This window comes from Maylandia zebra, linkage group LG5 (assembly GCF_041146795.1).
Source record: "Maylandia zebra isolate NMK-2024a linkage group LG5, Mzebra_GT3a, whole genome shotgun sequence".
Lineage (NCBI taxonomy): Eukaryota > Metazoa > Chordata > Actinopteri > Cichliformes > Cichlidae > Maylandia > Maylandia zebra.
In genome coordinates, this window is record NC_135171.1 from 35,408,212 (window position 1) to 35,434,983 (window position 26,772).

Sequence of the window (26,772 nt, forward strand, 5' to 3'; positions counted from 1 at the left end):
ACATGCGGACATGCTTGACATGCTCAAACATCAGGAAATGCAAAAAAATAGAAGATGTGCAGTACAAACAGGCAATCTTAATTGTACAACTACACAACACATGTACGAGGTGAAAAAACAATACAATGCTTGTATTATTTTGTCTCATGCCTGCAAACACAATCCGCACTCTTCTATTATGCCCTATTGATCTGACAGAGTGAGCAGGAAGCTGGCAGAGAACACAAATACTGCCTGGGGTGGCTCCTTAAAACTAGACACAAGCCTCTTATCCATGGTGTTCTCTTCCTCTGGAAATCACCTGGTGGCTCATGCATATCAAGTACTCTCTCCAAGCCTCAGTCTATACTCTGCCTTTTTCAGGCACTGTTGTTTGTTGCAATGTCTGTCTAATGGAAGCTTTATAGAAATTGCAGGCTAATCTGTCTTACCTGTACAAGCTACTTATTTGGCATTACTAAAGTGTGTTTTGTTGCATACCAACGGCCCGTTTTTGTTTCACCACTTGTTAGAGTACTCTGTGCAGATGTGAAGTAAGCCAATGTTATGGTGAACGTGACTTCATAACAAATCCCCACTTTTTTTTCTTCATCTCCTTCTTTCTTTTTTACAACTACCACTGCAGAGCGAGCAAATCTTTTTCTTCCAAGTTTCCAGTTTACTGTCAAATACAGTGGAACTGTCACAGGGATCCCATCTCCCTTAATCCCACGGTGGCCTTTGCTCTGCCTGTCAGCATTACCAGCCAATAACGCTGCACAATAAAACCCTCCAGAACAACAGTGGGCCGCAGGCAGCTTCAAGGGCTACTGACGGCGATCTATAAAACAATATAATGGGTTGCCTGTCAGTGAGTGTGAAAGGGAAGATCTACACCTCCTCTGACTCTCTGAGGGGACTTCAATTAATCACAGCAGAATTGTATCACCCCGCAATAGGAGTGTAAGGTTATTACCATCCCCATATTCTGCAGGATGAAATGCGATGATAGCACTAATTGAGGGGAAGAAAAAAAAAGCTGACCACACAACACTTGTCAAGAGGATGAAGGGCAAATGAAAGAACAAGGTGAACAAGTAGATAGACTGAGGTGGATTTTAAAAAAAAAAAGGAGAGCGTATGAAACAAATTAGGAGAGGGAGAGTGGAAAGTCAAGGCTGCAAGAAAGGAATATATTCACAGTGGCGTGCAGGCATAATAATAAATATCTACAGTCTGCGTGCAACAGCTGACACCAAACACATGAGCCAGTTCTCATTAGGGACTCCTTCTGCGTGTTTGCAATATAATACAATGAGATAACACCACTGTACTTTGCTGAAGTCACAAACAAGCTGTTTATAGCTGGAGCTGCTTTTCTCTTATGTTGGGGTTAAAGGGAAGCACACTTGCACCTGCTGTGAATTCAGCTCTACATTTAACTTTGCACTGCAGGGAGCAACGTTTATGTTTTAAAGTTACCTTTGCCAAGGTACCAGTGATGTGGAATATGGAGATTTGGGGGTCCGAGATAGATAGATAGATAGATAGATAGATAGATAGATAGATAGATAGATAGATAGATAGATAGATAGATAGATACTACTTAAAACAGTAGCATGTTGCTTGCATACATTTTCACATAGAAGGGAGTTCCTTTCGTGCCTTTGTGCACATGGGCAGATCTCTCAGAGGGGAAACTTTTTGTCCAATCGGAACTGTCAGTGATGGATTCATGTTGATGCCCACATCTAATATTCACTGAATCTTGAGAACATAAAGTTGAACATTTGCCAGCCTGCGGCTACACCTGTACGCCACCTAAAGTCATGAGTTTCCAGTAGCCCATTGCTGCCTGATGATTTGTAAAAAGCTATTTATCATAGTCAATCGTAGATTTTGCTGCCATTTCACAGTCGCACATGAGTTGTTAAGCATTAGAAATTCAGAATATTAATTGCAATCATTTATAGAGAGATAGATAGATATACATATAGATATATAAATATACATATATCCACTTCCACAGATAGGAATAACAAATTATAAACTCTAATTCCAACCTACCTGCCGTTGTTCTTTCAGTTAATCCCGGGAACTGTCCCTTTCATTTATTCTCCATTGCCAGCCACAAAAAAACGGAAGCCTCTTCTTTAGGCAAATGGCATTTCCTTGTCGCTACAAGACGCCCTGGACAACACATAACCTAAAACACTGGTCTAATGTTAAGCTCTCCAGACGCACAATCCCTGAGAGAAATGAGTCTAAAGTGGGGCTGCTGGATACTTGGAGGCGGTGGACTTGAAAGTCTATAAAAGTTACTGGTCCTCCGCCTCTGACTCACAACTTCCCATCCGCCAGAGCTCCACGGCAGCTGGACAACACGCCGGACCGTCACTCATACTTTCTGAATTCAAGGATGCAGTGGATTTTTACAATCCCCCTTCAACATACTGGTTGCAGATGGGTGTTTGGCAACGTTTTCTCGCAGTTGGAGAAATGGATCTGAGCTGTCCGAGTGATGAGAGAGCAGCCGGATTCATCACAGCGCGTGTGGAGCCTCCTGATGCAGCGCTGGTGTTTTAGCGCCATCCAGCGGTTCTGTTGGATTGGAGTCTCCGGTGGCGACGGGGAGGACCTTTATCAGAAAGCTTCAGACGTTGGTAACTGGATGGTCGTGCCCTCTTGAATGCAGCAGTAGCGAGCAAACTACAGCAATGAAATAAAAACTGAATCAGATGAGTCACTAATTACGCCAGTGCCACTTGCAGCCATTTGTTTGCAGCTTTTTATGCTGATTGGTTTATTTAAGATGTTTTATCGAAAGGATGTTTTTATAGTAAGGCATATTTCATATTGAGACACAACCAGTTTATCATGCCGCATGATTTTAGAAGATGCGCTTTGAGCTATTTTCGGTCAGTGGGTGGACCCAAGAAAAGATTTAGGGACTGTGTGAAAATTTTTTGAAGTGAAGAAGTATACATATATTTTAATACTTTTATTTTAATATAGACTTAAGTTATGAAGAAATGGCAATACGCTCCCTAACATCTTATAAACAGTGGTGCCAGTAGGCCTCAATGATGGCAATTTAGGCACTCGATACTTTTATTAATGACAACTTTGAACAATTTATTATTTATCCACTTTTCCTCCATGAGTTTCAGAGCTGTGAATAAATTATTGTTAAAAAAAATAGGAAAATTAAATTCTCTTCCTTTAAGGTCTGATGTTGTCCTGCGATGTCACCTGACTTTCTTTCTTATGTTCTTCCTTTTATTCTTAAAAAAAGAGGGTTAATAGGCTATTGAAATCTTCATTAGAGCCACTAAATGCAAGTGAACACAAAAAAGGAAGACAGCTGTGTGCTGAAGGGTTTTTCACACCTCTGTGAAACACATGAACACCATCTTTTGTTGTAACCTAGAAGATTTCTTCTTTCTAAAAAAGTCCAAAATAGAATCAGAGGATAAGAACAAGATGAAGCGCCTCCTCAGTTCTCACAAAAAAGACTCCCCTCTTATCAAAACCCCTTCCCTTACCCTATCCAAACACACCACCCACACATACAATTGGTGCGAACGAGCCACTCTGAAGAACTTCAGCGTTATGACATGAATTAGGCTCGTGAATACTCATCGAGTTTACGATAACACATTTTTGTGTCTTTGACATTCAGCTTCCACTCTCCCCATGCATTAGTGTCCAGGCTACAAAAGCCTCCCCTCCTTTAATTTCATTATCATCTCTCCATTTCTCAAGCATGCTCTTTCGTCGGCCCCCCCTGAATGGCAAGAATGGGTGGAATAATCAATACCAACCTTTGAAATAGCCTGTAGGAGATGGGATGCAAGCATTTGGACTTGTATTTGATTGATTTTGGACCGCCCTCCGAGAGTGTTGTCATCATGAAGCCAAAGCCATCTACTTCACAGAAGACTCCATAAACACCAGCACAAAAGCACAAAGTAAAATCAAAGGGCACTACACACAAAAACCCATGGATAGTGTACAAGAAAAATGTCATACCATTATCACTGCCGAGCTATAAAATTCAACCCAGATAGTGTATGTAGACCAGAGACAGGCTTCGCATCGCTTCATAACTGAATATAAATAGAGGAGCTGTTATTTTGATTCTGTGTGCGTCATTTATATCATATAATTTCTAAAGTCATCAAGTTTCTTTCCTCCTCAAGCTGCGTTTCTCACACACATTGAAGGAGGAGATGGCCTCATTAATCTTCTATGCATTGTATAGACCTATCCTGTCACACCTCTGCCACTGTAGTTTGTGACACGGCTTCGCTCATTAAATCATATGACAGGATGAGGTCAGCCGGGAGGTAAGGTGTCTCAAGCTGTGTGAGAGCAGATAAAGCCAGCAGTGTGAGCCTTTGTTAGGGAGCTCTACAACAAATGTACTGCAGGTGGGAGCTGAGGTGACTCATGAGGTAAATTCCAGTTAGTGAGAATTTGGCATCAAAATCTAATAACAGTCTCTGGTTTTGTCTCTTTGAGGTCAAAACACACGGAGAAACGGATATCTGCTGCACTTGAGCTGTCATGTGATTTGCAACCTCTCTGAGGAAGCCTGACTACCTTTTTAGGTCTTGTTACTGTAGGTGGCACCTTGCATAACCCCAATCATCCCATGCTTGTCATGCTGCGATTATTTTCAGTTGTGGAGGCTTCGTGGTTCGACACTGATTGTGGTGGTTCAGCTTAAAATAAAAGCAACCTGCGGGGAACAGTGCAAGCACTCTGCCTGAACCCTCGCTCTCTTTCAGCACGAAAGTGTGTTTGAAGACAGTGAGATGTCTACCAGAAAATTGCAAGGGAAAAAATAGGAGGCATTACGGCCTCGGGAATGGAGCTCTCCATCAATAATGCAGCGGAAGCAGCAGTTAATGCCCCCTTTAATTCAACAGGTCTGCAGACAACGACACAGTTATTCTTCCTCAAGTGCTGATGCTCGATGAGCGGCAGCTACCTTAGGCTTTATGGCTTTGTGTGGTTTCTCTGCCAGGTCTTTCCCCTGACCTCAATCGCAATTGCTGAGCCTTTGATGGGTTTTCATCAGTGGCTCCTGCTAATGGAGTTTCCAACTTCACTAACTCTCTCAGATCCCGATAGTGCACTGCTGCAACAACAAAGGAATAATGTCCACATAAAGTCAAAATATATGAGCTCAATTTAAAGTGAACAGTGAGTGTACACCTTTTAGAAACAAAAACAGGGCAGTGTCAAATCACAGTGTTACACAGCTTTATCGTCTAGGTCAGTTCTGAAAGAAGCAAAGCTATCTTGTAGATGGCAAGTGTATCAAAAGTCTTTTGCTTTGAGGTTTTGGCTTTTTAGAGATTACCGAAACTTTACTGAGCAAAAATTAATTGCAGGCTGGTTTTTAACGACTTCAAAGAGATGTGAAAGTAGCACATTTATAAACTCTGACTCAAGCTTTTTTTCTCTCAGGAAATTCAGATTCTTTCCTTATAGGGGTGTCATTATGTTCATTTCTACTTCAGTGTTTTTGTTATTGGAAACTGCTAGAGTAGCTTTTCCGCATTCACAGTTTTTTTTCACCCATTTCATACTGTCTGATTTAATGTCTGAAATGTGCCATTCCCTCCATCCTTTCTTTAAACTTTATTCTCAATGACTGCCCTCGAAGCACCAGCTTTAATGACAGGTAGGTGAAGGTGCTGTGTGCATGACAATATTAGGGATATTGTCAAGAATAGAGCCAAGAATAGAAAAACTGCTTGACTAGAAGCATTGAGCAATGTAGCCTGAGCTTCAGGCTCATAGTGATTACTTAGCACATCATCATATGCTGGCCTTAAAATTTGCTACTTATAAATGAAAGTATTGCGTTCAAAATCATTCTTATATGAAGCATTTAGTATTACGGACAAATGTTTATACACTTCAAAAGTACCTGTTCTGCTGAAAAACATATTGTATGAGAAGATTCGATTTTTTTAACCTGTAAAATCTCTTTTTCAAGAGTGTCCTGGCCAATGAGAACAGCAGTACAATCATAAGTTGCATGAAGTAACTGCATCCAAGTCATTTAAAAGTCATTTATTCCTTAAATTCAATATGTGACAGACCAGTTCCTTGAGTTTTAGTTGTAGCTGCTGATTGCAGGAGGCAGGAGCTTCAAATTTAAACACAACTTTTCCAAAATCAGTTTGAAGTTTTGGGAGAGACCGAATGAATTAAATCTGGTACCTGAGATAATAACATTTTTGATTAACATAATATCTGAATGTAAGGCTGTATATAAGATGAAACCAAACCAAAATTAGCTTCAAAAAACAAATACACCAGTGGTCTCAGTCTATGACATAGGAACGCACACCACCCAAACCACAAGATACTTATAAATACTTTGTAATTTGTAATGAATCTCATTGGTCCACAATAGACAGAATCCAATATATATTACTATTTTGAGGACACATGAATATAAATCACATCAACATAATCAAGTACAGACATAAAAGTGGAAACAACATTTCTCGTTTTTTTGCCTCAAAGGACAAAAAGGACTTTATTTTAAAGTTTAAAAAAAGATTAATGTTTATGTACTGGAAATACTCAGCAACAGAAACTACAAACAACTCGCAAGAATCTGAAACAGGTTAACTGCATTTATGTAATCATTTGTTATTATTAATCTCTGGCTCTCTTCCACAGCGTCTCTTTGACTTGTCTTCCTCACCTCACCCCAACCAGTCACAGCAGATGGCTGCTCCTCCCTGAGCCTGGTTCTGCTGGAAGTTTCTTCCTGTCAAAAGGGACTATTGTATTGTATTATTATTGTCTCTGTTGTTGCACGATCTCTACCTTACAATATAAGTGCCTTGGGGCAACTGTTGTTGGGAACTGGTGCCGTATAAATAAACTTTAACTGAATTGAATTTCAAGTGCATCAGGTACCATTTAACATAAAAGCATAGTTTGTAAAGTAGCTATGGAGAAGCAGAAGTACAGCGTTCTTCAGAAATTATACGAAGGAGGAGGTAAAAGTATAAAAAATGGAAAATCTTTACTAAATTTAGCTGTCAAATAAAGCTGCACTAAAACAAAATGTAAAAGAAAATTAAAATATTATTACACTTTAAAATTTACATAGGAATATTATATTGAAGTCGTAATTTTAGTCTTTCCTCCTCTTCCCGTGATACGGACGAGTGAGCCAGTACCTGAGTAAAATAAGCAGGCGTATTTTCCTTCAGTTCCTCCTTATTCAAACCAAAACGTTAGACAAGACAAGATAAAAACCTTGCTTAAATCAAAATTTTGCAGTGTGGATCTGATTGAAAAGAATTTATTTTGCATTGTCACACAATGAAATATGAACCTTAGATGTCTAATATTTCTTAGTCTTGTTTCGTGTCCTGATAATCTGCATATCAACTGTTTACTTTCACCAGAGTTTTAAAATGGGGCCAGTGTCTGCACTATCACCACATACACACTCGCAGGCAAACACTCAGAAAGCTAGAGTAATCATGGAGAGAAATTCTCCCGTCATTTCACTGTTTCCGTTGGATTCTGAGCAGTCTGCCTCAGCGGCCTCTGTCAGAGAAATAGTGGGTCATTCATCAGGAGAGAGATTAAATCTTCATCCACTGCTACTGGATGTTGGAAGTACTTTATCTTTGGAAGAGAAAATAAAAGTAAAGAAAAAATCCATCCTTTGAGGCAAACAAAATTGTTTAATTTCCTTTTATCACTCGCCAGCATCTGCTGGTGTGGACAGTTTGCACCTAAACAGCTGCTGTTGAAAAAGCAAGTCCAAAAAGTGATAAGCAGATGATATGCTAACATACATATATGGGTCAGTCAGTCAGTTATAACATGCAAGGCATAAACATTCTCAACTGTTTTAGAGGCTAATAAACACAACAAATGAAAATTTCCTGTATACCTCTTCGACGTCACCATATTCCTATAGGCCAGCTAAGCTGATTTTGTATGGTAGTTCTTTAGCTCCATCTGTTGGAGGACATATCACAGTGTAAGCGTCGCTCTATATCTACTAAAGTTTGTTTTAAAAGCGCTTACAGCAAAAGTATTTGGCTCATTTAAGCAGACCACAGAGAAGATTCATAGATGTAGTGATGGAGGACATGCAAAGGGTTGGTGTGACAGAACAGGATGCAAAGGATAGGGTGACATGGAGGCAGGTGATCCGCTATAGAGACCCTGAAAAGGTTGCAAGAAAAGAAGACAAGAATTTGTTTATTTTATTCAAGTTGTAACTTCTACCAAGATAATACCATAAAAAGTAAAACTAGTCAGCATTCCTACATAATTTGGCTATTTGAGGAGAACACTTTCTATATTTAGCCTACAGGTGCTTCTACTTTGACACTGCAGCATATTCAAGTCATCATAGGCTCTCAATATAACATGTTAATTTAAACTGTAAAGTATAGCCCCAAGTCCAATTAAGTTGCTAAGTAAAATAAAATGTAAATAAAACAGAATGCAAATTTCATAATGGATATTTTATTAACAATAGAACACAGAAAACATATCAAATGTTTACACTTAGAAAATGTACAATTTAAGCTAAATGTTATTTCATTTTGAATTTAATGGCAGTGACACCTGAGGGGCCTGAGCTGATGGACTGTAATGAGTTGGATGTTGTCCCATTTTTGTCTGATACAAGATCCTAGCTGCTCCTGGGTCATCTCTGTCGTAGTTTTCATTTTATAATGTGACAAATGTTTTCAGCTGGAGAAACGTCTGAACTGCAGTGCAGTACCCCAGCTCCTCAACTTCAAAGCCATGCTGTTTTAACAAGTGCATGCAGATGTGATCTGGATGCGAGCACATGTTGCTTTAAGATCTCTATATGCCTGTCAGCATTGATTGTGCCTTTCCAGATGTGAAAGTTGACAGTTCCATAAGCACTAATGCACGTCTATACCATCAGAGATGTAAGCTTTTTAACTGAGCAAGCCCAATGGTCCCTCTGCTTGCATTCATGTTTGCAAAAAGAAGTTCAGGTTTCGATTCGTCTGAACACAGTTTTGCATTTCATGTATTTCAAATTATTGAAATATATTAAATATAAATTATTTTAAATGAGCTTTGACCCAGAGACAATTTATGGATCATATATGGCTTATTGTTTGCATGATAGAGCTTTAACCTGGATTTATGGATGAACTGTGTCCATAAACAAGGATTTCTGGAAGAGTTCCTGAGCCCCTACAGTGATTCCCATGACATAATCATGCTGGTTTTTATTACAGTACCGCCTGAAGACACAAAGATCACAGGGATCATTTAATGATCTTCAACCTTGCCTTACGCACAGAGATTTCTCCAGATTCTCAGAAACTTTTGATGATATTATGTAAAGTAAATGTTAAGATATCCCAAGTCTTCCAAATTTTATGTTGAAGACTGTTATTCTGAAAGTGTTCCAAAGTTTGTAGATGCAGGTGAACCTTGGCCCATCTTACTTTTTGAGTAAGCGTGGGCAGAGCTTCTCTAATATGCTTTTTTCCCCTACCAGTCAGTTATTGATCAAATGAACGTGATTAGTTGCAAACGGTTTCTCCACTTGTTTCTTTTTAGTACCGCCTATTGTTCCAGTCTTCTGTTGTCTCCATCCAACTTCCTGAGATGTGTTACTGCTCTCAAATTCAAACTGAGTTAGTATATTTCAGGAAATGTGTTACATGTTTAAACTTAGACATTTTACTGTTTTTTATGTTCTATTCTGAATAAAATACAGGTTTATGAGGTTTGAAAATCATTCAATTCTCCTATTATTTATATTTCACACAATGTCGCCTTTTTTTTTTTAAATGTATGGAACGCCAGGACTGCCATAATGAATTAATTAAATACACCATTAAATAATTAATTAAATGTGGCAATAATGAATTAAAATTGGAATTAATTAATTAAATAAATAGGTATGACACATGTAATTAATTAATTATTGACACATTTAATTAATTATTTATGTATTTCACATTTTAATTAATTATTGACACATTTAATTAATTATTTAATGATATATTTAATTAATTATTTATGTGTTTCACATTTTAATTAATTATTGACACATTTCATTAATTATTTAATGATATGTTTATTTATTTCATTTTGGCAGTCCTGGCGTTCCATAACACCATACAGTGCATCTATAAGGAAACTGAGGGTTAGCACTGGCGGCTGCCAGTATTTTTCACGTAGTATCAGGTAGGTTTGGTTAACTTTTTTCCCCTTGAAGAATGAAATCATCAATTAAAAAGTGTATTTTGTATTTTCTCTGGTTATCTTTGTGTAGAATTAAAATGTTTTTGATTTGAAACATTAAAGTATGACACATATGTTAAGAAGTAAGATATCAGGAAGGGGGCGAATACTTTTTCACAACAATGTAAGTGGTCAAGCTAAAGGAATAATTGTGATATTTAACATGTTATAATGCTTCATTTAGAGCTACTGTAGCCATACAACCCAGTCTCATAGGAAAACATAACAGACTGTGGGGATTATATCATTTTATATCATTTTAATATGTTTATTCTCTGATATCCTTTTTATTAAGCTTTGAGTAGTGGCATTTGATTAAAACATTTATTCAATATATATTACACATATAGTTTCAAGCATGTTATTACATATATTGTAAGAATGTGCTTATGAAAGAGTTGGCCTTCTGTCTGGTAAGAGGTTACAAGCTTTATCTGGTGAGCTGAGAGGTGAGACAGAGTCGAGTGAGGTCGAGACAGTTCGCCTGCATGCACAGACAGTATATAGATTCATTTCTAGGTTAGAGTTAAGACATATTTTGCTTGTAACTGCATTTTGTGCCTGCATAAGCAACAGTTTTTGTAGAATGTGTTTCTGATGTTCCAGAGATAAGCGAGAATAAGAAGATCAATAGGAAGCACCTGGCATGGAGACGGAGAAAATGTCTTTTTGTGTGTGTGTCAAAGGTTGTCAGCAGAAGAGCTGTGGTTACTGTAACTTATGCATGTTAAGTATCTGCTTTGACGCATCAGGGGGCGTTATACCCTGACATATAAAAACATTTTAACTATGCTGTTTTGGGGGATTTATGCTGAGGATTGTGATGGTGTATTTCTTTCACACATGTGTTTAATAAAATCATTGTTTTGACGCACTTGGACCAGCAGTCGTTTGTCTCACACCTCAATCACGAATCGGGACAAGACACACCGGTCCACTGCATCCATTTCACACTTTGCTTCTCCAAAAAGTGAAACGGACAGGCATGCAGAAGTTGCATCACCAGCAGGGGTAGATAATAATAATAATAATAATATTAAAGCCACCAAGTCAGTAGTGAACAAAAAACATATGATGTACATTCCAATGTCCTTAATCACCAGAAATGATTAAGCAGGGCAGATAATAATATATATTTATATATGTAAATAGGTTCATAATGTCTGTTTAAACACTTTCCTGTGATTATTTTCATGTAGGCTTGAAATAAAATATCTCCCTCCGCTGTTACTGCAACTTACTGCAAGTTCTGCATGCGTGTCCTTATCATACTTTGGAGATATCAGATGAAGATGATTCAAATTTTTGCAGGGACTTAAGGACATTTTAATTTTTTATATATATATAATAGAGAATTATGAATATAATATGTACCTTCACACGATGTTTATATCAAGTCGCTGTAAAAAAAAAAACTGCAGCACTTTATGAAGGATGGCTACATTTGGGCTGGGTTTATTTGTTTTCACATTTACAATAATAGGAAATGTTTACTGTTGGTGATTTTTGTAATATAATGATGTTGCCAATCAAACTACTATCCTATAGTTACCAATTGCTGTACACTTACTTACTCTTCCTTACTGCCCACTTAATTTCACTTCCTGTGGAAGGTTTTTTGCTATGCTCTGAAGGCAAAAACCAGCCTCATGTGCCTCTAACTGAAGGTGTTTCTGTGTTACCAAAAAGTTTACTCCAAACATGTGCCAGTATGTGCCACTATAGCGTCTTCAGTATTACAAGAAAACATCCTTTTTTTCCATCTAAAACTTTCAAAAACAATGACGTGCTGCTTTCTGTATGTGTGACTTCAACTTTAAACAATGTGTGATTAAATGTTTCCTCTAGAAAAAAATCTGACTAATCACAGTTGAAAGGGGAAATAAAAACATGAGATGATGGCATTAGCCTGTGGGTTAACCTCTTAATATGTTGCCTTATGTGTTCCATTTAATATACTATCTACAGTCCTGTTCTCTTTTGCTGCTTATGTGATTCTGACATGAAAAAATGTGGAACATATATAAAGTGCTTGGTTTAGGATCATAGAACATTAAAATGTTTTGCCAGCAGAAAAACAGAATCAAATAATAAAGCTTTGTCTTTGAAACTATTGCTGAGGCTCATCAGGGAAAGGCAAAAACACTATGTTGCCAAAAGTATACACTCGTCTGCTTCGCACGCCTATGAACTTGAGTGAAATCCCATTATTAGTCTCAGTCTCCACTCTAAATCATTACAAATCATCTATAGGATTGAGTTCACTGGACACATGTGGAATATTGTTGTCTTTCATGTTCCCTCACCACTGATCTGACTAACTTGCCCTTTCTTTTAAAGGAACCCCGGCTATTAAGACAAGTTTTAGCTAAAATATGTACTGTGCTTTCAACAATATATATGTGGTATTAAAATACGCCAAATGTTTTCCTTTTAAGCACATTTTATATAAAACCATTACCAGTAGGCCGCCATTGTTATTTACTTTTGAACACACTCTGGGTAGTGACGTCATACGGTTGCATCGCAACGAGTTCAGTTAGCAGCACACTGGAAATGGCTTCTGTTCAACCTTTCCAGTTTGAACCAGAGCAAACCGAGAGAGAGGATGAAAATAGTCAACCAGTACTTATTTTAGATGAAGATGGAAACAATCCGTCACACGAGGACGCGAGAGTGAGGGAAAACTACTGCAGTCTATGCGGCTACTGCTTGCCAATAATGGCAACGGCGACTGAGAGCGTTTGCTGTAGCTCAACTTCATGGAAGCAGCTATCCATGGTATCGCATAACCGCATGATAAAACCATTAATATGATTCTATTTTTTATTAGACAGGAAATTTACGATATCGTTAGTTTTACAGATTCTTCATGCATATAATATATCACATGTAACCCTTCTGGAATATATCCAACAATTTTGAAGCCGAAATATTGTTTCAGTGACAAGTTATAGGCCACAATCACTTTTTGGTAGCGCTAAAATGCCATGTTCTCAGTCGTTATTCTGAACAAACAAGAAAGAGTCATGGTGATACTGGCACAATAGGTCTTTATTGTTTTAACTACTATTCGACAGTCTTATAACAAATATGAACAACGAGAGTAGACATACTAAACCTGTAGGCATTAATTATTCCATCATGATGCGTGTAGTCATTCGTGACTGCGCTACACACTGAAAGCAACCTTCTGATAAGCGTCATAATTCGGTTACGAGAAACGTTAAAGCTCCATAAATGCATACCTTTGCCTAATAACAAAGGCATAAATGTGTTTGGGGGTTTTTTCCCCCACGTTATATCAGTTGCACGGAAGTAGCTGGCAACGCAAGTAATCCGGGCGCTGCAGCTTTAAGCAGCTGCGCGTGCTCCCGCGGACGGCAATCAGTTTCTGGCAGACAATCACTTTTTGGCACAACACCGGCAAAGTTATGTGACATTAGCGATGTTTGTACTTCCAGCATTTACTTTGTTTTAAAGCCTTTACTTTATACGCCGTTAGATAGTCGACCTTAATCTTACAGAGAATGTGATGATTTTGTGGATAATTAAAGTCAGTCATATATCCACAAACACAACAGGCTGAAAGTCAGTGATGCTGCTCCGTTTGCAGTCCTGAATATCACGGCACAAGCAGGATTCACTGCACTGTTAATGTTAGCTATGTTACATTGCTGCCTCTGTTCGGTGGTGTCGAGCCAAACGGACTTTAACGTGTGTTTGAACGAGCTGACGGTTCACTCGTTAAGCTGAAAGAAAGATGCTTTAATCACAGGAGTCACACATGTGTCCACTGCACCATCTGGGAACTCTTCTTGTTTAGCACTCGTAATAACACAAACACTAAATCCTCCTGTTTGTAGCAGTGTATACACCTGAGACTGTCACCTGTCTGTCTGTCCTGCACTCTCTCTGTTTCTTTCTCTCTGATTGTGGAATAAAAGTATGAACATTTATTTATAAGTTACACTTGTGTTTGAATCCTGCAGCTTATCACACATTTGATTTCCATGTGTGACAACTGCAAGTGTCCAGAGTGAGGACAGACTGAGGGACCCACTGCTGCACATCATCTGTGAGGCTTTGCACCCCTGATGATCCACCAGGACAAACTCAGCAGTGTGTGAGGAAGAGGAGGAGGAAGAGCCAGCAGCAGCTGACAGATGGAGAGAATAGACAGACTGTTCCCTGTTTGTGAAGGACTGCTAGAAAAGTTTAACATAACTAATTGTCTGTTCTGAATCAGTTTTATTAGGTAATGTTCAAATAATTGTATCATTCCAGTGTTTTCAGTGTGGGAGAAAGTACTCAGGGCCTTCAGGTTACACACTATGAAAGGCAGAAACAAGTTTAATGTTCAGAAACCTAAAGTATGTATCAGCAGCAGAATGGAGCTAAAAAAAAAATGTTTGTTTCAGTTCTATGAAGCTTTGAGTATTTTGGATTAGTAGCACTGCTGTGTTTGTTGCATCATATTGCTGTAATTGTTTATATGCTTTATATATTCTGAGCTAAGTTGATCTATAGTGTTATATCATATTCTATAATGATGTTATGTGTTTGGATACTTTCTGCCCAGTTTGACCCATTTAGCCTGTTTAAGGCTCTGATATCTATTCTGTATGACTTAAAGCAGTTATGACATGGTCTGATTTTCTCACCCAATAAAGGAATATTTCCTATATCAGTCTACCTTTCATTTTATCAGAAACAGTTTTCACGGCTCGTACATTTTCTTTTTACACATATATGTAAGCATTGAGCCAAATTTAGTAATGCCAACATATTAAAAGAACAATATTTGTCTCTTATATATAATACATCTATATATACAGGGAGTGCAGAATTATTAGGCAAGTTGTATTTTTGAGGAATAATTTTATTATTGAACAACAACCATGTTCTCAATGAAACCAAAAAACTCATTAATATCAAAGCTGAATGTTTTTGGAAGTAGTTTTTAGTTTGTTTTTAGTTTTAGCTATTTTAGGGGGATATCTGTGTGTGCAGGTGACTATTACTGTGCATAATTATTAGGCAACTTAACAAAAAACAAATATATACCCATTTCAATTATTTATTTTTACCAGTGAAACCAATATAACATCTCCACATTCACAAATATACATTTCTGACATTCAAAAACAAAACAAAAACAAATCAGCGACCAATATAGCCACCTTTCTTTGCAAGGACACTCAAAAGCCTGCCATCCATGGATTCTGTCAGTGTTTTGATCTGTTCACCATCAACATTGCGTGCAGCAGCAACCACAGCCTCCCAGACACTGTTCAGAGAGGTGTACTGTTTTCCCTCCTTGTAAATCTCACATTTGATGATGGACCACAGGTTCTCAATGGGGTTCAGATCAGGTGAACAAGGTGGCCATGTCATTAGTTTTTCTTCTTTTATACCCTTTCTTGCCAGCCACGCTGTGGAGTACTTGGACGCGTGTGATGGAGCATTGTCCTGCATGAAAATCATGTTTTTCTTGAAGGATGCAGACTTCTTCCTGTACCACTGCTTGAAGAAGGTGTCTTCCAGAAACTGGCAGTAGGACTGGGAGTTGAGCTTGACTCCATCCTCAACCCGAAAAGGCCCCACAAGCTCATCTTTGATGATACCAGCCCAAACCAGTACTCCACCTCCACCTTGCTGGCGTCTGAGTCGGACTGGAGCTCTCTGCTCTTTACCAATCCAGCCACGGGCCCATCCATCTGGCCCATCAAGACTCACTCTCATTTCATCAGTCCATAAAACCTTAGAAAAATCAGTCTTGAGATATTTCTTGGCCCAGTCTTGACGTTTCAGCTTTTGTGTCTTGTTCAGTGGTGGTCGTCTTTCAGCCTTTCTTACCTTGGCCATGTCTCTGAGTATTGCACACCTTGTGCTTTTGGGCACTCCAGTGATGTTGCAGCTCTGAAATATGGCCAAACTGGTGGCAAGTGGCATCTTGGCAGCTGCACGCTTGACTTTTCTCAGTTCATGGGCAGTTATTTTGCGCCTTGGTTTTTCCACACACTTCTTGCGACCCTGTTGACTATTTTGAATGAAACGCTTGATTGTTCGATGATCACGCTTCAGAAGCTTTGCAATTTTGAGACTGCTGCATCCCTCTGCAAGATATCTCACTATTTTTGACTTTTCTGAGCCTGTCAAGTCCTTCTTTTGACCCATTTTGCCAAAGGAAAGGACGTTGCCTAATAATTATGCACACCTGATATAGGGTGTTGATGTCATTAGACCACACTCCTTCTCATTACAGAGATGCACATCACCTAATATGCTTAATTGGTAGCAGGCTTTTGAGCCTATACAGCTTGGAGTAAGACAACATGCATGAAGAGGATGATGTGGACAAAATACTCATTTGCCTAATAATTCTGCACTCCCTGTGCACTGTCACAGATACTTGTCTTTAAGTGAAGATTTAAGGTGATAGGAAATATAAATAAATGCAACTTGAATCTTTACTGAAGCTCAGTGTTTGGCACAGAGTTCATGTTCACAGCTGTAATAACTAATAATGATTAATATAATATTGGCCATATTATATTTACATTACCAAAGTGAGATGACTTTAGTCTCATGAACAACATTAGCTAATTGTTATTTACTAGCTAATCTTAAATGACTGTTCAGTACAGAAATGAAGCCCAACAATCATGTTTTACAGTCCTGTGGTCTCAGCCTCAGATACTTATCAAATCACACAAAGCTCATGTAGAAACAAATGTACAAAATATGTTCTCCTTCATTTCTGTCAAACAAAGCTGTATGAAACGTTTCCAGCTGTTAGTATCATGGTTGCTAGGCAACCTGGGCAGCGCGACGGAGGCTAGACCGTCCCATTTCACAAGCCTACAAGCCTCGCACTTCCAGCCTCATCGGTCTTTGAGTACGCGGCCCTTGAGGACCGTTAAGGCTGCGTACTTTAAGGCTGCAGACCCTGAATTGGGAAACAGTCCCTGAATTGGGATACAGCCATACATACGTGTTTTGGTTCGTGCAAATGGTCCGTCCGGTTATTGTCTCCCCAGAAACATTTCCGTTGTCTTTTTTCCTATTTCCGTTGTGCTTTGTGTGCTTTTGCAGCATTTTTCTTTTTGCAAGTGTTTTCTGAAGTTGCAGTCCGTTTGGCCTCTCAGGGCCACCGTATATTAATTGGCTCACAGGACGATGACGTCACATATATTTGGAATCTTACAACGAATCGGATCCTTTGATACGTAAAAATCTATAAATAGGGGTGACACCAACGACTTTTAGTTCGTTAATCGCAGCATTTATGTTCGCAGGATTGAAACGTTCACCAAAGAAGTATTTTTGAAACACCTGGATCCTTTTCGGAGTAACTGTTTACAGATTCCAACATGTCTCAGAGGAAACGACCCTACAGATTTCTAAGGTAAGTTTTCTTGTTTTTTTGTTTCTCTTTTTTTTTTTCTGTTGTTCACTAACAGAAAAAAAGACTCACACAGGCTCACCTCTACACGGCTGTTGTCTCCTGTAACCCTGCATGGTTCTAAGGTACGTTTTCTTTCTTGTTTCTGTTGTTCTTGTAGTTATTGTCCTCAGGTCAGGTTTGAAATTGGGACAGTTTTTTTTTTTTTATGTTTCCTTACTGTAAAAATTTGGCCATATGTAGCTAAACTATTAACTTGACGGCTAGCGCAATGCTTTAAAAGAAAACGATAATCGAATATCGTTTAAGTGCCATTGGTCAGCACCAATGATTGTAGAAATCATCGGTTATTGCAATGACACGTATTTTTTTTGTGTGTGTGTGTGTGGGGGGGGGTTACAGAGATTGAAACTTTACTGATAAATTCTCCAAGAAGTTTGTTTACTGTTTACAGATTCCAACATGTCTCAGAGGAAACGACCCTACAGATTTCTAAGGGAAGTTTTCTTGTTTGTTTTTTCTCTTTTTCACTAACGGAAAAACTGCTCACTCAGGCTCACCTCTGCAGTGCTGCCGTCTCCTGTAACGCTGCATCGTTCTAAGATACTTTTTCTTTTCTTCTTGTAGTTTTTGTCCTCAGGTGCGGTTTGAAGTGTCTGTGTTGTGCAGCTGGTCTGGTCTGTCTCTAGACAGTCCAGACTGCACCCATCAGTAAATGGTGGAGGCTCACAAGGACAACACACAAGTTTCTGAAATCTGCGTGAGGGTTTCTCCGACGAAGTGAGGGCCATGAGGCACAGCTCCCCGTCCCCCGGTGACCCTGCTAGGTCCACCTTCTTAGGGAAACCCTCTGCAGAGGAGCCAAGAGAGCCAGGAACTTTGAGTTGTGTTTGTCCACTCAGGCATCATTCATACTTGCTGTGTAGGCAAGTTCCTGTCAGAAGGAAGAGGCACAGCAGGTGCGCCGGGGGGCGGAAGACGGTGCCTCAGTGCCTCTCTCCTTCTGACATTGTTAAAAAGAACACAGCAAATTTATAATTATTTATATTTTTATATGCAGGTAATGTCCTCAAGTTCTTAATAACCACTTTTTCCTCTCTCTCTGTTTGTGTGTCTTGTCTCTTTCAAACAGGCGCCGGTCCTCAGCTCTGCAGTGCTGCCGTCTCCTGTAACGCTGCATCGTTCTAAGCTACTTTTTCTTTCTTTTTCTTTTCTTCTTGTAGTTTTTGTCCTCAGGTGCGGTTTGAAGTGTCTGTGTTGTGCAGCTGGTCTGGTCTGTCTCTAGACAGTCCAGACTGCACCCATCAGTAAATGGTGGAGGCTCACAAGGACAACACACAAGTTTCTGAAATCTGCGTGAGGGTTTCTCCGACGAAGTGAGGGCCGTGAGGCACAGCTCCCCGTCCCCCGGTGACCCTGCTAGGTCCACCTTCTTAGGGAAACCCTCTGCAGAGGAGCCAAGAGAGCCAGGAACTTTGAGTTGTGTTTGTCCACTCAGGCATCATTCATACTTGCTGTGTAGGCAAGTTCCTGTCAGAAGGAAGAGGCACAGCAGGTGCGCCGGGGGGCGGAAGACGGTGCCTCAGTGCCTCTCTCCTTCTGACATTGTTAAAAAGAACACAGCAAATTTATAATTATTTATACTTTTATATGCAGGTAATGTCCTCAAGTTCTTAATAACCACTTTTTCCTCTCTCTCTCTGTTTGTGTGTCTTGTCTCTTTCAAACAGGCGCCGGTCCTCAGCTCTGCAGTGCTGCAGTCTCCTGTAACGCTGCATCGTTCTAAGCTTCTTTTTCTTTCTTTTTCTTTTCTTCTTGTAGTTTTTGTCCTCAGGTGCGGTTTGAAGTGTCTGTGTTATGCAGCTGGTCTGGTCTGTCTCTAGACAGTCCAGACTGCACCCATCAGTAAATGGTGGAGGCTCACAAGGACAACACACAAGTTTCTGAAATCTGCGTGAGGGTTTCTCCGACGAAGTGAGGGCCGTGAGGCACAGCTCCCCGTCCCCCGGTGACCCTGCTAGGTCCACCTTCTTAGGGAAACCCTCTGCAGAGGAGCCAAGAGAGCCAGGAACTTTGAGTTGTGTTTGTCCACTCAGGCATCATTCATACTTGCTGTGTAGGCAAGTTCCTGTCAGAAGGAAGAGGCACAGCAGGTGCGCCGGGGGGCGGAAGACGGTGCCTCAGTGCCTCTCTCCTTCTGACATTGTTAAAAAGAACACAGCAAATTTATAATTATTTATATTTTTATATGCAGGTAATGTCCTCAAGTTCTTAATAACCACTTTTTCCTCTCTCTCTGTTTGTGTGTCTTGTCTCTTTCAAACAGGCGCCGGTCCTCAGCTCTGCAGTGCTGCCGTCTTCTGTAACGCTGCATCGTTCTAAGATACTTTTTCTTTCTTTTTCTTTTCTTCTTGTAGTTTTTGTCCTCAGGTGCGTTTTGAAGTGTCTGTGTTGTGCAGCTGGTCTGGTCTGTCTCTAGACAGTCCAGACTGCACCCATCAGTAAATGGTGGAGGCTCACAAGGACAACACACAAGTTTCTGAAATCTGTGTGAGGGTTTCTCCGACGAAGTGAGGGCCGTGAGGCACAGCTCCCCGTCCCCCGGTGACCCTGCTAGGTCCACCTTCTTAGGGAAACCCTCTGCAGAGGAGCCAAGAGAGCCAGGAACTTTGAGTTGTGTTTGTCCACTCAGGCATCATTCATACTTGCTGTGTAGGCAAGTTCCTGTCAGAAGGAAGAGGCACAGCAGGTGCGCCGGGGGGCGGAAGACGGTGCCTCAGCGCCTCTCTCCTTCTGACATTGTTAAAAAGAACACAGCAAATTTATAATTATTTATATTTTTATATGCAGGTAATGTCCTCAAGTTCTTAATAACCACTTTTTCCTCTCTCTCTGTTTGTGTGTCTTGTCTCTTTCAAACAGGCGCCGGTCCTCAGCTCTGCAGTGCTGCCGTCTCCTGTAACGCTGCATCGTTCTAAGATACTTTTTCTTTTCTTCTTGTAGTTTTTGTCCTCAGGTGCGTTTTGAAGTGTCTGTGTTGTGCAGCTGGTCTGGTCTGTCTCTAGACAGTCCAGACTGCACCCATCAGTAAATGGTGGAGGCTCACAAGGACAACACACAAGTTTCTGAAATCTGTGTGAGGGTTTCTCCGACGAAGTGAGGGCCATGAGGCACAGCTCCCCGTCCCCCGGTGACCCTGCTAGGTCCACCTTCTTAGGGAAACCCTCTGCAGAGGAGCCAAGAGAGCCAGGAACTTTGAGTTGTGTTTGTCCACTCAGGCATCATTCATACTTGCTGTGTAGGCAAGTTCCTGTCAGAAGGAAGAGGCACAGCAGGTGCGCCGGGGGGCGGAAGACGGTGCCTCAGCGCCTCTCTCCTTCTGACATTGTTAAAAAGAACACAGCAAATTTATAATTATTTATATTTTTATATGCAGGTAATGTCCTCAAGTTCTTAATAACCACTTTTTCCTCTCTCTCTGTTTGTGTGTCTTGTCTCTTTCAAACAGGCGCCGGTCCTCAGCTCTGCAGTGCTGCCGTCTCCTGTAACGCTGCATCGTTCTAAGCTTCTTTTTCTTTCTTTTTCTTTTCTTCTTGTAGTTTTTGTCCTCAGGTGCGGTTTGAAGTGTCTGTGTTGTGCAGCTGGTCTGGTCTGTCTCTAGACAGTCCAGACTGCACCCATCAGTAAATGGTGGAGGCTCACAAGGACAACACACAAGTTTCTGAAATCTGCGTGAGGGTTTCTCCGACGAAGTGAGGGCCGTGAGGCACAGCTCCCCGTCCCCCGGTGACCCTGCTAGGTCCACCTTCTTAGGGAAACCCTCTGCAGAGGAGCCAAGAGAGCCAGGAACTTTGAGTTGTGTTTGTCCACTCAGGCATCATTCATACTTGCTGTGTAGGCAAGTTCCTGTCAGCAGGAAGAGGCACAGCAGGTGCGCCGGGGGGCGGAAGACGGTGCCTCAGTGCCTCTCTCCTTCTGACATTGTTAAAAAGAACACAGCAAATTTATAATTATTTATATTTTTATATGCAGGTAATGTCCTCAAGTTCTTAATAACCACTTTTTCCTCTCTCTCTGTTTGTGTGTCTTGTCTCTTTCAAACAGGCGCCGGTCCTCAGCTCTGCAGTGCTGCCGTCTCCTGTAACGCTGCATCGTTCTAAGCTTCTTTTTCTTTCTTTTTCTTTTCTTCTTGTAGTTTTTGTCCTCAGGTGCGGTTTGAAGTGTCTGTGTTGTGCAGCTGGTCTGGTCTGTCTCTAGACAGTCCAGACTGCACCCATCAGTAAATGGTGGAGGCTCACAAGGACAACACACAAGTTTCTGAAATCTGCGTGAGGGTTTCTCCGACGAAGTGAGGGCCATGAGGCACAGCTCCCCGTCCCCCGGTGACCCTGCTAGGTCCACCTTCTTAGGGAAACCCTCTGCAGAGGAGCCAAGAGAGCCAGGAACTTTGAGTTGTGTTTGTCCACTCAGGCATCATTCATACTTGCTGTGTAGGCAAGTTCCTGTCAGAAGGAAGAGGCACAGCAGGTGCGCCGGGGGGCGGAAGACGGTGCCTCAGTGCCTCTCTCCTTCTGACATTGTTAAAAAGAACACAGCAAATTTATAATTATTTATATTTTTATATGCAGGTAATGTCCTCAAGTTCTTAATAACCACTTTTTCCTCTCTCTCTGTTTGTGTGTCTTGTCTCTTTCAAACAGGCGCCGGTCCTCAGCTCTGCAGTGCTGCCGTCTCCTGTAACGCTGCATCGTTCTAAGCTTCTTTTTCTTTCTTTTTCTTTTCTTCTTGTAGTTTTTGTCCTCAGGTGCGGTTTGAAGTGTCTGTGTTGTGCAGCTGGTCTGGTCTGTCTCTAGACAGTCCAGACTGCACCCATCAGTAAATGGTGGAGGCTCACAAGGACAACACACAAGTTTCTGAAATCTGCGTGAGGGTTTCTCCGACGAAGTGAGGGCCGTGAGGCACAGCTCCCCGTCCCCCGGTGACCCTGCTAGGTCCACCTTCTTAGGGAAACCCTCTGCAGAGGAGCCAAGAGAGCCAGGAACTTTGAGTTGTGTTTGTCCACTCAGGCATCATTCATACTTGCTGTGTAGGCAAGTTCCTGTCAGCAGGAAGAGGCACAGCAGGTGCGCCGGGGGGCGGAAGACGGTGCCTCAGCGCCTCTCTCCTTCTGACATTGTTAAAAAGAACACAGCAAATTTATAATTATTTATATTTTTATATGCAGGTAATGTCCTCAAGTTCTTAATAACCACTTTTTCCTCTCTCTCTGTTTGTGTGTCTTGTCTCTTTCAAACAGGCGCCGGTCCTCAGCTCTGCAGTGCTGCCGTCTCCTGTAACGCTGCATCGTTCTAAGCTTCTTTTTCTTTCTTTTTCTTTTCTTCTTGTAGTTTTTGTCCTCAGGTGCGGTTTGAAGTGTCTGTGTTGTGCAGCTGGTCTGGTCTGTCTCTAGACAGTCCAGACTGCACCCATCAGTAAATGGTGGAGGCTCACAAGGACAACACACAAGTTTCTGAAATCTGCGTGAGGGTTTCTCCGACGAAGTGAGGGCCGTGAGGCACAGCTCCCCGTCCCCCGGTGACCCTGCTAGGTCCACCTTCTTAGGGAAACCCTCTGCAGAGGAGCCAAGAGAGCCAGGAACTTTGAGTTGTGTTTGTCCACTCAGGCATCATTCATACTTGCTGTGTAGGCAAGTTCCTGTCAGAAGGAAGAGGCACAGCAGGTGCGCCGGGGGGCGGAAGACGGTGCCTCAGTGCCTCTCTCCTTCTGACATTGTTAAAAAGAACACAGCAAATTTATAATTATTTATATTTTTATATGCAGGTAATGTCCTCAAGTTCTTAATAACCACTTTTTCCTCTCTCTCTGTTTGTGTGTCTTGTCTCTTTCAAACAGGCGCCGGTCCTCAGCTCTGCAGTGCTGCCGTCTCCTGTAACGCTGCATCGTTCTAAGCTTCTTTTTCTTTCTTTTTCTTTTCTTCTTGTAGTTTTTGTCCTCAGGTGCGGTTTGAAGTGTCTGTGTTGTGCAGCTGGTCTGGTCTGTCTCTAGACAGTCCAGACTGCACCCATCAGTAAATGGTGGAGGCTCACAAGGACAACACACAAGTTTCTGAAATCTGCGTGAGGGTTTCTCCGACGAAGTGAGGGCCATGAGGCACAGCTCCCCGTCCCCCGGTGACCCTGCTAGGTCCACCTTCTTAGGGAAACCCTCTGCAGAGGAGCCAAGAGAGCCAGGAACTTTGAGTTGTGTTTGTCCACTCAGGCATCATTCATACTTGCTGTGTAGGCAAGTTCCTGTCAGAAGGAAGAGGCACAGCAGGTGCGCCGGGGGGCGGAAGACGGTGCCTCAGTGCCTCTCTCCTTCTGACATTGTTAAAAAGAACACAGCAAATTTATAATTATTTATATTTTTATATGCAGGTAATGTCCTCAAGTTCTTAATAACCACTTTTTCCTCTCTCTCTGTTTGTGTGTCTTGTCTCTTTCAAACAGGCGCCGGTCCTCAGCTCTGCAGTGCTGCCGTCTCCTGTAACGCTGCATCGTTCTAAGCTTCTTTTTCTTTCTTTTTCTTTTCTTCTTGTAGTTTTTGTCCTCAGGTGCGGTTTGAAGTGTCTGTGTTGTGCAGCTGGTCTGGTCTGTCTCTAGACAGTCCAGACTGCACCCATCAGTAAATGGTGGAGGCTCACAAGGACAACACACAAGTTTCTGAAATCTGCGTGAGGGTTTCTCCGACGAAGTGAGGGCCGTGAGGCACAGCTCCCCGTCCCCCGGTGACCCTGCTAGGTCCACCTTCTTAGGGAAACCCTCTGCAGAGGAGCCAAGAGAGCCAGGAACTTTGAGTTGTGTTTGTCCACTCAGGCATCATTCATACTTGCTGTGTAGGCAAGTTCCTGTCAGCAGGAAGAGGCACAGCAGGTGCGCCGGGGGGCGGAAGACGGTGCCTCAGCGCCTCTCTCCTTCTGACATTGTTAAAAAGAACACAGCAAATTTATAATTATTTATATTTTTATATGCAGGTAATGTCCTCAAGTTCTTAATAACCACTTTTTCCTCTCTCTCTGTTTGTGTGTCTTGTCTCTTTCAAACAGGCGCCGGTCCTCAGCTCTGCAGTGCTGCCGTCTCCTGTAACGCTGCATCGTTCTAAGCTTCTTTTTCTTTCTTTTTCTTTTCTTCTTGTAGTTTTTGTCCTCAGGTGCGGTTTGAAGTGTCTGTGTTGTGCAGCTGGTCTGGTCTGTCTCTAGACAGTCCAGACTGCACCCATCAGTAAATGGTGGAGGCTCACAAGGACAACACACAAGTTTCTGAAATCTGCGTGAGGGTTTCTCCGACGAAGTGAGGGCCGTGAGGCACAGCTCCCCGTCCCCCGGTGACCCTGCTAGGTCCACCTTCTTAGGGAAACCCTCTGCAGAGGAGCCAAGAGAGCCAGGAACTTTGAGTTGTGTTTGTCCACTCAGGCATCATTCATACTTGCTGTGTAGGCAAGTTCCTGTCAGCAGGAAGAGGCACAGCAGGTGCGCCGGGGGGCGGAAGACGGTGCCTCAGCGCCTCTCTCCTTCTGACATTGTTAAAAAGAACACAGCAAATTTATAATTATTTATATTTTTATATGCAGGTAATGTCCTCAAGTTCTTAATAACCACTTTTTCCTCTCTCTCTGTTTGTGTGTCTTGTCTCTTTCAAACAGGCGCCGGTCCTCAGCTCTGCAGTGCTGCCGTCTCCTGTAACGCTGCATCGTTCTAAGCTTCTTTTTCTTTCTTTTTCTTTTCTTCTTGTAGTTTTTGTCCTCAGGTGCGGTTTGAAGTGTCTGTGTTGTGCAGCTGGTCTGGTCTGTCTCTAGACAGTCCAGACTGCACCCATCAGTAAATGGTGGAGGCTCACAAGGACAACACACAAGTTTCTGAAATCTGCGTGAGGGTTTCTCCGACGAAGTGAGGGCCATGAGGCACAGCTCCCCGTCCCCCGGTGACCCTGCTAGGTCCACCTTCTTAGGGAAACCCTCTGCAGAGGAGCCAAGAGAGCCAGGAACTTTGAGTTGTGTTTGTCCACTCAGGCATCATTCATACTTGCTGTGTAGGCAAGTTCCTGTCAGAAGGAAGAGGCACAGCAGGTGCGCCGGGGGGCGGAAGACGGTGCCTCAGTGCCTCTCTCCTTCTGACATTGTTAAAAAGAACACAGCAAATTTATAATTATTTATATTTTTATATGCAGGTAATGTCCTCAAGTTCTTAATAACCACTTTTTCCTCTCTCTCTGTTTGTGTGTCTTGTCTCTTTCAAACAGGCGCCGGTCCTCAGCTCTGCAGTGCTGCCGTCTCCTGTAACGCTGCATCGTTCTAAGCTTCTTTTTCTTTCTTTTTCTTTTCTTCTTGTAGTTTTTGTCCTCAGGTGCGGTTTGAAGTGTCTGTGTTGTGCAGCTGGTCTGGTCTGTCTCTAGACAGTCCAGACTGCACCCATCAGTAAATGGTGGAGGCTCACAAGGACAACACACAAGTTTCTGAAATCTGCGTGAGGGTTTCTCCGACGAAGTGAGGGCCGTGAGGCACAGCTCCCCGTCCCCCGGTGACCCTGCTAGGTCCACCTTCTTAGGGAAACCCTCTGCAGAGGAGCCAAGAGAGCCAGGAACTTTGAGTTGTGTTTGTCCACTCAGGCATCATTCATACTTGCTGTGTAGGCAAGTTCCTGTCAGCAGGAAGAGGCACAGCAGGTGCGCCGGGGGGCGGAAGACGGTGCCTCAGCGCCTCTCTCCTTCTGACATTGTTAAAAAGAACACAGCAAATTTATAATTATTTATATTTTTATATGCAGGTAATGTCCTCAAGTTCTTAATAACCACTTTTTCCTCTCTCTCTGTTTGTGTGTCTTGTCTCTTTCAAACAGGCGCCGGTCCTCAGCTCTGCAGTGCTGCCGTCTCCTGTAACGCTGCATCGTTCTAAGCTTCTTTTTCTTTCTTTTTCTTTTCTTCTTGTAGTTTTTGTCCTCAGGTGCGGTTTGAAGTGTCTGTGTTGTGCAGCTGGTCTGGTCTGTCTCTAGACAGTCCAGACTGCACCCATCAGTAAATGGTGGAGGCTCACAAGGACAACACACAAGT

General features: G+C 41.8%; 1 protein-coding gene and 1 long non-coding RNA gene across 3 annotated transcripts in view; one reads left to right on the forward strand and one right to left on the reverse strand.

Moving 5' to 3' along the window:
• Positions 1-2,828, reverse strand: part of tafa3a (TAFA chemokine like family member 3a) — a 128,317-nt gene extending 125,489 nt beyond the window's left edge. The window contains exon 1 of the mRNA XM_004547587.5: positions 2,047-2,828. The gene's annotated coding sequence lies outside the window, so the exon portion shown is untranslated. The remainder of the gene's footprint in view (positions 1-2,046) is intronic.
• Positions 2,829-17,216: 14,388 nt separating this feature from the next.
• LOC143418665 (uncharacterized) lies at positions 17,217-26,375 on the forward strand. 2 transcript variants are annotated; one of them, XR_013098698.1, is made up of 5 exons: positions 17,217-17,692; positions 17,766-17,814; positions 18,144-22,216; positions 22,813-24,004; positions 24,601-26,375. It is a non-coding gene; the product is annotated as an uncharacterized LOC143418665 (long non-coding RNA). The 2 variants fall into 2 exon arrangements; XR_013098697.1 differs by lacking the exon at positions 17,217-17,692 and having other exon boundaries at positions 17,713-22,216; positions 24,601-26,372.
• The last annotated feature ends 397 nt before the right edge of the window (positions 26,376-26,772 follow it).